This window comes from Taudactylus pleione, unplaced genomic scaffold, assembly GCF_031769625.1.
Source record: "Taudactylus pleione unplaced genomic scaffold, aTauple2 ptg000905l, whole genome shotgun sequence".
Taxonomy (NCBI): Eukaryota; Metazoa; Chordata; class Amphibia; order Anura; family Myobatrachidae; genus Taudactylus; species Taudactylus pleione.
In genome coordinates, this window is record NW_028285306.1 from 422,233 (window position 1) to 433,148 (window position 10,916).

At 36.7% G+C, this 10,916-nt stretch overlaps 1 non-coding gene across 1 annotated transcript; it reads right to left on the minus strand.

The window, feature by feature from the left end:
• Positions 1–5,095: 5,095 nt before the first annotated feature.
• Positions 5,096–5,168, minus strand: TRNAR-CCG (transfer RNA arginine (anticodon CCG)). Its single transcript has one exon. It is a non-coding gene; the product is annotated as a tRNA-Arg (tRNA).
• Positions 5,169–10,916: the final 5,748 nt, after the last annotated feature.

Consider the following 10,916-nt stretch of genomic DNA (forward strand, 5'->3'; position numbering starts at 1 on the left):
TCAGCTTTTCACTGGTAGAAATTGAGAACATTTTGTCAGCAACACCACCAAAGACAAGGTAAGATTTAGGATTCAATGGTAACAAAATAGGGGAAACCTTTAAAACAATCATACCAGTACCTTGGTGATAGATATTAATAAGGTTGACAATTGGGCTCCTTGCAAGGTAGTAGATCTAGAACATGAAGATCAAGGAGTCCATGGACTGATATAGGGACTCTATGTAATGCAATTTAGTAGTAACTGAAACCAACAATAGAAGGCAACTCAAGATTACTCATTATCCACTCTGCTGTCCATATATATATATATTAAATCACAGTTTTCACAAATTTGATGAAGTTGACAATCTGGGTGTCAGGGACTCATAGTTTTCAAAGTCTCAAGGCCATAGACAGTTCTTTCATTGGTTGTCTTTTTGGTCTTGGAGTAAAAGTAATTCAGGCTATGTTTGGAGGGTTAAAAAGTTTCAGGTGTTTTCCTAGGTGCCAGATCTGTTTTTGCTTAATATAACTTCCATTGTTGTGAAACAGTGAAGGAATGATCTCACTATTGGAGTCAGTCCTCTCTTGAGGAGTTGGATATGGACTTCAGTTAACGACCTCACTGATAACTGCTGATGCTGGTGCCTGTAGAAATGGTAAAATGTGAAGCACGAGCAGTAGCAAGTGTCGCTACCTTCCAGAACCACTGTTACCAATCTAATGTCTCTTTTCCTGATAAGGGTGTTTTTTAAAATTTGTGAAGAATATTACATCATAGATTAGGTTTTGAACGTTTCTAACGTCCCTTAAAATAACCTTCAGGGTGGTAAAATAGTGAAGGTGCAATAGAACTTTCCTAGGATGGGATTAGTCTGAAATAAGGATTTTTGATTAATTTCAATTTTGAGGATAAATATTGGACATGAATTAAATCCAACTTCCCACACATGACTACTGTTAAATGGAGAGAAATTAAAAATATATGTTTCATGGTTATCTTTGTTTAATGTATATTTCATATGTGGAGCTTGAAATAGTAATATCAGACAGCCATTTCATCTTGTCAAACCCACAGTTTTCTCTGTCCTTTGTGAAAGGTTCATATATTATGGAAATGTTATGATTTTGGCTGATTCCTATCAAGCCAAATTGACTGAAGGAGTACCATGTATTAAAATTATCCAAGACAAACTGTAAGCAAGATTTTCAAAGACATGGAGGGAACATAAAGACAAGCGACCCAGGTGAGACTTTAACCCACAATCCCCAGCTCCGGAGGCTGATGCCTTATCCATTAGGCCACTGGGCCTCAGCTTTTCACTGGTGGAAATTGAGAACATTTTGTCAGCAACACCACCAAAAGACAAGGTAAGATTTAGGATTCAATGGTAACAAAATAGGGGAAACCTTTAAAACAATCATAACAGTACCTTGGTGATAGATTTTAATAAGGTTGACAATTGGGCTCCTTGCAAGGTAGTAGATCTAGAACATGAAGATCAAGGAGTCCATGGACTGATATAGGGACTCAATGTAATGCAATTTAGTAGTAAATGAAACCAACAATAGAAGGCAACTCAAGATTACTCATTATCCACTCTGCTGTCCATATATATATATTAAATCACAGTTTTCACAAATTTGATGAAGTTGACAATCTGGGTGTCAGGGACTCATAGTTTTCAAAGTCTCAAGGCCGTAGACAGTTCTTTCATTGATTGTCTTTGTGGTCTTGGAGTAAAAGTAATTCAGGCTATTTTTGGAGGGTTAAAAAGTTTCAGGTGTTTTCCTAGGTGCCAGATCTGTTTTTGCTTAATATAACTTCCATTGTTGTGAAACAGTGAAGGAATGATCTCACTATTGGAGTCAGTCCTCTCTTGAGGAGTAGGATATGGACTTCAGTTAACGACCTCACTGATAACTGCTGATGCTGGTGCCTGTAGAAATGGTAAAATGTAAAGCACGAGCAGTAGCAAGTGTCGCTACCTTCCAGAACCACTGTTACCAATCTAATGTCTCTTTTCCTGATAAGGGTGTTTTTTAAAATTTGTGAAGAATATTACATCATAGATTAGGTTTTGAACGTTTCTAACGTCCCTTAAAATAACCTTCAGGGTGGTAAAATAGTGAAGGTGCAATAGAACTTTCCTAGGATGGGATTAGTCTGAAATAAGGATTTTTGATTCATTTCAATTTTGAGGATAAATATTGGACATGAATTAAATCCAACTTCCCACACATGACTACTGTTAAATGGAGAGAAATTAAAAATATATGTTTCATGGTTATCTTTGTTTAATGTATAATTCATATGTGGAGCTTGAAATAGTAATATCAGACAGCCATTTCATCTTGTCAAATCAACAGTTTTCTCTGTCCTTTGTGAAAGTTTCATATATTATGGAAATGTTATGATTTTGGCTGATTCCTATCAAGCCAAATTGACTGAAGGAGTACCATGTATTAAAATTATCCAAGACAAACTGTTAGCAAGATTTTCAAAGACATGGAGGGAACATAAAGACAAGCGACCCAGGTGAGACTTTAACCCACAATCCCCAGCTCCGGAGGCTGATGCCTTATCCATTAGGCCACTGGGCCTCAGCTTTTCACTGGTAGAAATTGAGAACATTTTGTCAGCAACACCACCAAAGACAAGGTAAGATTTAGGATTCAATGGTAACAAAATAGGGGAAACCTTTAAAACAATCATACCAGTACCTTGGTGATAGATATTAATAAGGTTGACAATTGGGCTCCTTGCAAGGTAGTAGATCTAGAACATGAAGATCAAGGAGTCCATGGACTGATATAGGGACTCTATGTAATGCAATTTAGTAGTAACTGAAACCAACAATAGAAGGCAACTCAAGATTACTCATTATCCACTCTGCTGTCCATATATATATATTAAATCACAGTTTTCACAAATTTGATGAAGTTGACAATCTGGGTTTCAGGGACTCATAGTTTTCAAAGTCTCAAGGCCGTAGACAGTTCTTTCATTGATTGTCTTTGTGGTCTTGGAGTAAAAGTAATTCAGGCTATTTTTGGAGGGTTAAAAAGTTTCAGGTGTTTTCCTAGGTGCCAGATCTGTTTTTGCTTAATATAACTTCCATTGTTGTGAAACAGTGAAGGAATGATCTCACTATTGGAGTCAGTCCTCTCTTGAGGAGTAGGATATGGACTTCAGTTAACGACCTCACTGATAACTGCTGATGCTGGTGCCTGTAGAAATGGTAAAATGTGAAGCATGAGCAGTAGCAAGTGTCGCTACCTTCCAGAACCACTGTTACCAATCTAATGTCTCTTTTCCTGATAAGGGTGTTTTTTAAAATTTGTGAAGAATATTACATCATAGATTAGGTTTTGAACGTTTCTAACGTCCCTTAAAATAACCTTCAGGGTGGTAAAATAGTGAAGGTGCAATAGAACTTTCCTAGGATGGGATTAGTCTGAAATAAGGATTTTTGATTCATTTCAATTTTGAGGATAAATATTGGACATGAATTAAATCCAACTTCCCACACATGACTACTGTTAAATGGAGAGAAATTAAAAATATATGTTTCATGGTTATCTTTGTTTAATGTATATTTCATATGTGGAGCTTGAAATAGTAATATCAGACAGCCATTTCATCTTGTCAAACCCACAGTTTTCTCTGTCCTTTGTGAAAGGTTCATATATTATGGAAATGTTATGATTTTGGCTGATTCCTATCAAGCCAAATTGACTGAAGGAGTACCATGTATTAAAATTATCCAAGACAAACTGTAAGCAAGATTTTCAAAGACATGGAGGGAACATAAAGACAAGCGACCCAGGTGAGACTTTAACCCACAATCCCCAGCTCCGGAGGCTGATGCCTTATCCATTAGGCCACTGGGCCTCAGCTTTTCACTGGTGGAAATTGAGAACATTTTGTCAGCAACACCACCAAAAGACAAGGTAAGATTTAGGATTCAATGGTAACAAAATAGGGGAAACCTTTAAAACAATCATAACAGTACCTTGGTGATAGATTTTAATAAGGTTGACAATTGGGCTCCTTGCAAGGTAGTAGATCTAGAACATGAAGATCAAGGAGTCCATGGACTGATATAGGGACTCAATGTAATGCAATTTAGTAGTAAATGAAACCAACAATAAAAGGCAACTCAAGATTACTCATTATCCACTCTGCTGTCCATATATATATATTAAATCACAGTTTTCACAAATTTGATGAAGTTGACAATCTGGGTGTCAGGGACTCATAGTTTTCAAAGTCTCAAGGCCGTAGACAGTTCTTTCATTGATTGTCTTTGTGGTCTTGGAGTAAAAGTAATTCAGGCTATTTTTGGAGGGTTAAAAAGTTTCAGGTGTTTTCCTAGGTGCCAGATCTGTTTTTGCTTAATATAACTTCCATTGTTGTGAAACAGTGAAGGAATGATCTCACTATTGGAGTCAGTCCTCTCTTGAGGAGTAGGATATGGACTTCAGTTAACGACCTCACTGATAACTGCTGATGCTGGTGCCTGTAGAAATGGTAAAATGTGAAGCATGAGCAGTAGCAAGTGTCGCTACCTTCCAGAACCACTGTTACCAATCTAATGTCTCTTTTCCTGATAAGGGTGTTTTTTAAAATTTGTGAAGAATATTACATCATGGATTAGGTTTTGAACGTTTCTAACGTCCCTTAAAATAACCTTCAGGGTGGTAAAATAGTGAAGGTGCAATAGAACTTTCCTAGGATGGGATTAGTCTGAAATAAGGATTTCTGATTCATTTCAATTTTGAGGATAAATATTGGACATGAACTAAATCCAACTTCCCACACATGACTACTGTTAAATGGAGAGAAATTAAAAATATATGTTTCATGGTTATCTTTGTTTAATGTATATTTCATATGTGGAGCTTGAAATAGTAATATCAGACAGCCATTTCATCTTGTCAAACCCACAGTTTTCTCTGTCCTTTGTGAAAGGTTCATATATTATGGAAATGTTATGATTTTGGCTGATTCCTATCAAGCCAAATTGACTGAAGGAGTACCATGTATTAAAATTATCCAAGGTAAACTGTAAGCAAGATTTTCAAAGACATGGAGGGAACATAAAGACAAGCGACCCAGGTGGGACTTGAACCCACAATCCCCAGCTCCGGAGGCTGATGCCTTATCCATTAGGCCACTGGGCCTCAGCTTTTCACTGGTAGAAATTGAGAACATTTTGTCAGCAACACCACCAAAAGACAAGGTAAGATTTAGGATTCAATGGTAACAAAATAGGGGAAACCTTTAAAACAATCATAACAGTACCTTGGTGATAGATTTTAATAAGGTTGACAATTGGGCTCCTTGCAAGGTAGTAGATCTAGAACATGAAGATCAAGGAGTCCATGGACTGATATAGGGACTCTATGTAATGCAATTTAGTAGTAAATGAAACCAACAATAGAAGGCAACTCAAGATTACTCATTATCCACTCTGCTGTCCATATATATATATTAAATCACAGTTTTCCCAAATTTTATGAAGTTGGCTATCTGGGTGTCAGGGACTCATAGTTTTCAAAGTCTCAAGGCCGTAGACATTTCTTTCATTGGTTGTCTTCGTGATTTCTCTGTCTTTTGTGAAAGTTTCATATATTATGGAAATGTTAAGATTTTGGCTGATTCCTATCAAGCCAAATTGACTGAAGTTGTACCATGTATTAAAATTATCCAAGACAAACTGTAAGCAAGATTTTCAAAGACATGGAGGGAACATAAAGACAAGCGACCCAGGTGAGACTTTAACCCACAATCCCCAGCTCCGGAGGCTGATGCCTTATCCATTAGGCCACTGGGCCTCAGCTTTTCACTGGTGGAAATTGAGAACATTTTGTCAGCAACACCACCAAAAGACAAGGTAAGATTTAGGATTCAATGGTAACAAAATAGGGGAAACCTTTAAAACAATCATAACAGTACCTTGGTGATAGATTTTAATAAGGTTGACAATTGGGCTCCTTGCAAGGTAGTAGATCTAGAACATGAAGATCAAGGAGTCCATGGACTGATATAGGGACTCAATGTAATGCAATTTAGTAGTAAATGAAACCAACAATAGAAGGCAACTCAAGATTACTCATTATCCACTCTGCTGTCCATATATATATATTAAATCACAGTTTTCACAAATTTGATGAAGTTGACAATCTGGGTGTCAGGGACTCATAGTTTTCAAAGTCTCAAGGCCGTAGACAGTTCTTTCATTGATTGTCTTTGTGGTCTTGGAGTAAAAGTAATTCAGGCTATTTTTGGAGGGTTAAAAAGTTTCAGGTGTTTACCTAGGTGCCAGATCTGTTTTTGCTTAATATAACTTCCATTGTTGTGAAACAGTGAAGGAATGATCTCACTATTGGAGTCAGTCCTCTCTTGAGGAGTAGGATATGGACTTCAGTTAACGACCTCACTGATAACTGCTGATGCTGGTGCCTGTAGAAATGGTAAAATGTGAAGCACGAGCAGTAGCAAGTGTCGCTACCTTCCAGAACCACTGTTACCAATCTAATGTCTCTTTTCCTGATAAGGGTGTTTTTTAAAATTTGTGAAGAATATTACATCATAGATTAGGTTTTGAACGTTTCTACCGTCCCTTAAAATAACCTTCAGGGTGGTAAAATAGTGAAGGTGCAATAGAACTTTCCTAGGATGGGATTAGTCTGAAATAAGGATTTTTGATTCATTTCAATTTTGAGGATAAATATTGGACATGAATTAAATCCAACTTCCCACACATGACTACTGTTAAATGGAGAGAAATTAAAAATATATGTTTCATGGTTATCTTTGTTTAATGTATAATTCATATGTGGAGCTTGAAATAGTAATATCAGACAGCCATTTCATCTTGTCAAATCAACAGTTTTCTCTGTCCTTTGTGAAAGTTTCATATATTATGGAAATGTTATGATTTTGGCTGATTCCTATCAAGCCAAATTGACTGAAGGAGTACCATGTATTAAAATTATCCAAGACAAACTGTTAGCAAGATTTTCAAAGACATGGAGGGAACATAAAGACAAGCGACCCAGGTGAGACTTTAACCCACAATCCCCAGCTCCGGAGGCTGATGCCTTATCCATTAGGCCACTGGGCCTCAGCTTTTCACTGGTGGAAATTGAGAACATTTTGTCAGCAACACCACCAAAAGACAAGGTAAGATTTAGGATTCAATGGTAACAAAATAGGGGAAACCTTTAAAACAATCATAACAGTACCTTGGTGATAGATTTTAATAAGGTTGACAATTGGGCTCCTTGCAAGGTAGTAGATCTAGAACATGAAGATCAAGGAGTCCATGGACTGATATAGGGACTCAATGTAATGCAATTTAGTAGTAAATGAAACCAACAATAGAAGGCAACTCAAGATTACTCATTATCCACTCTGCTGTCCATATATATATATTAAATCACAGTTTTCACAAATTTGATGAAGTTGACAATCTGGGTGTCAGGGACTCATAGTTTTCAAAGTCTCAAGGCCGTAGACAGTTCTTTCATTGATTGTCTTTGTGGTCTTGGAGTAAAAGTAATTCAGGCTATTTTTGGAGGGTTAAAAAGTTTCAGGTGTTTTCCTAGGTGCCAGATCTGTTTTTGCTTAATATAACTTCCATTGTTGTGAAACAGTGAAGGAATGATCTCACTATTGGAGTCAGTCCTCTCTTGAGGAGTAGGATATGGACTTCAGTTAACGACCTCACTGATAACTGCTGATGCTGGTGCCTGTAGAAATGGTAAAATGTAAAGCACGAGCAGTAGCAAGTGTCGCTACCTTCCAGAACCACTGTTACCAATCTAATGTCTCTTTTCCTGATAAGGGTGTTTTTTAAAATTTGTGAAGAATATTACATCATAGATTAGGTTTTGAACGTTTCTAACGTCCCTTAAAATAACCTTCAGGGTGGTAAAATAGTGAAGGTGCAATAGGACTTTCCTAGGATGGGATTAGTCTGAAATAAGGATTTTTGATTCATTTCAATTTTGAGGATAAATATTGGACATGAATTAAATCCAACTTCCCACACATGACTACTGTTAAATGGAGAGAAATTAAAAATATATGTTTCATGGTTATCTTTGTTTAATGTATAATTCATATGTGGAGCTTGAAATAGTAATATCAGACAGCCATTTCATCTTGTCAAATCAACAGTTTTCTCTGTCCTTTGTGAAAGTTTCATATATTATGGAAATGTTATGATTTTGGCTGATTCCTATCAAGCCAAATTGACTGAAGGAGTACCATGTATTAAAATTATCCAAGACAAACTGTTAGCAAGATTTTCAAAGACATGGAGGGAACATAAAGACAAGCGACCCAGGTGAGACTTTAACCCACAATCCCCAGCTCCGGAGGCTGATGCCTTATCCATTAGGCCACTGGGCCTCAGCTTTTCACTGGTAGAAATTGAGAACATTTTGTCAGCAACACCACCAAAGACAAGGTAAGATTTAGGATTCAATGGTAACAAAATAGGGGAAACCTTTAAAACAATCATACCAGTACCTTGGTGATAGATATTAATAAGGTTGACAATTGGGCTCCTTGCAAGGTAGTAGATCTAGAACATGAAGATCAAGGAGTCCATGGACTGATATAGGGACTCTATGTAATGCAATTTAGTAGTAACTGAAACCAACAATAGAAGGCAACTCAAGATTACTCATTATCCACTCTGCTGTCCATATATATATATTAAATCACAGTTTTCACAAATTTGATGAAGTTGACAATCTGGGTTTCAGGGACTCATAGTTTTCAAAGTCTCAAGGCCATAGACAGTTCTTTCATTGGTTGTCTTTTTGGTCTTGGAGTAAAAGTAATTCAGGCTATGTTTGGAGGGTTAAAAAGTTTCAGGTGTTTTCCTAGGTGCCAGATCTGTTTTTGCTTAATATAACTTCCATTGTTGTGAAACAGTGAAGGAATGATCTCACTATTGGAGTCAGTCCTCTCTTGAGGAGTTGGATATGGACTTCAGTTAACGACCTCACTGATAACTGCTGATGCTGGTGCCTGTAGAAATGGTAAAATGTGAAGCACGAGCAGTAGCAAGTGTCGCTACCTTCCAGAACCACTGTTACCAATCTAATGTCTCTTTTCCTGATAAGGGTGTTTTTTAAAATTTGTGAAGAATATTACATCATAGATTAGGTTTTGAACGTTTCTAACGTCCCTTAAAATAACCTTCAGGGTGGTAAAATAGTGAAGGTGCAATAGAACTTTCCTAGGATGGGATTAGTCTGAAATAAGGATTTTTGATTCATTTCAATTTTGAGGATAAATATTGGACATGAATTAAATCCAACTTCCCACACATGACTACTGTTAAATGGAGAGAAATTAAAAATATATGTTTCATGGTTATCTTTGTTTAATGTATATTTCATATGTGGAGCTTGAAATAGTAATATCAGACAGCCATTTCATCTTGTCAAACCCACAGTTTTCTCTGTCCTTTGTGAAAGGTTCATATATTATGGAAATGTTATGATTTTGGCTGATTCCTATCAAGCCAAATTGACTGAAGGAGTACCATGTATTAAAATTATCCAAGACAAACTGTAAGCAAGATTTTCAAAGACATGGAGGGAACATAAAGACAAGCGACCCAGGTGAGACTTTAACCCACAATCCCCAGCTCCGGAGGCTGATGCCTTATCCATTAGGCCACTGGGCCTCAGCTTTTCACTGGTGGAAATTGAGAACATTTTGTCAGCAACACCACCAAAAGACAAGGTAAGATTTAGGATTCAATGGTAACAAAATAGGGGAAACCTTTAAAACAATCATAACAGTACCTTGGTGATAGATTTTAATAAGGTTGACAATTGGGCTCCTTGCAAGGTAGTAGATCTAGAACATGAAGATCAAGGAGTCCATGGACTGATATAGGGACTCAATGTAATGCAATTTAGTAGTAAATGAAACCAACAATAAAAGGCAACTCAAGATTACTCATTATCCACTCTGCTGTCCATATATATATATTAAATCACAGTTTTCACAAATTTGATGAAGTTGACAATCTGGGTGTCAGGGACTCATAGTTTTCAAAGTCTCAAGGCCGTAGACAGTTCTTTCATTGATTGTCTTTGTGGTCTTGGAGTAAAAGTAATTCAGGCTATTTTTGGAGGGTTAAAAAGTTTCAGGTGTTTTCCTAGGTGCCAGATCTGTTTTTGCTTAATATAACTTCCATTGTTGTGAAACAGTGAAGGAATGATCTCACTATTGGAGTCAGTCCTCTCTTGAGGAGTAGGATATGGACTTCAGTTAACGACCTCACTGATAACTGCTGATGCTGGTGCCTGTAGAAATGGTAAAATGTGAAGCACGAGCAGTAGCAAGTGTCGCTACCTTCCAGAACCACTGTTACCAATCTAATGTCTCTTTTCCTGATAAGGGTGTTTTTTAAAATTTGTGAAGAATATTACATCATAGATTAGGTTTTGAACGTTTCTAACGTCCCTTAAAATAACCTTCAGGGTGGTAAAATAGTGAAGGTGCAATAGAACTTTCCTAGGATGGGATTAGTCTGAAATAAGGATTTTTGATTCATTTCAATTTTGAGGATAAATATTGGACATGAATTAAATCCAACTTCCCACACATGACTACTGTTAAATGGAGAGAAATTAAAAATATATGTTTCATGGTTATCTTTGTTTAATGTATAATTCATGTGTGGAGCTTGAAATAGTAATATCAGACAGCCATTTCATCTTGTCAAATCAACAGTTTTCTCTGTCCTTTGTGAAAGTTTCATATATTATGGAAATGTTATGATTTTGGCTGATTCCTATCAAGCCAAATTGACTGAAGGAGTACCATGTATTAAAATTATCCAAGACAAACTGTTAGCAAGATTTTCAAAGACATGGAGGGAACATAAAGACAAG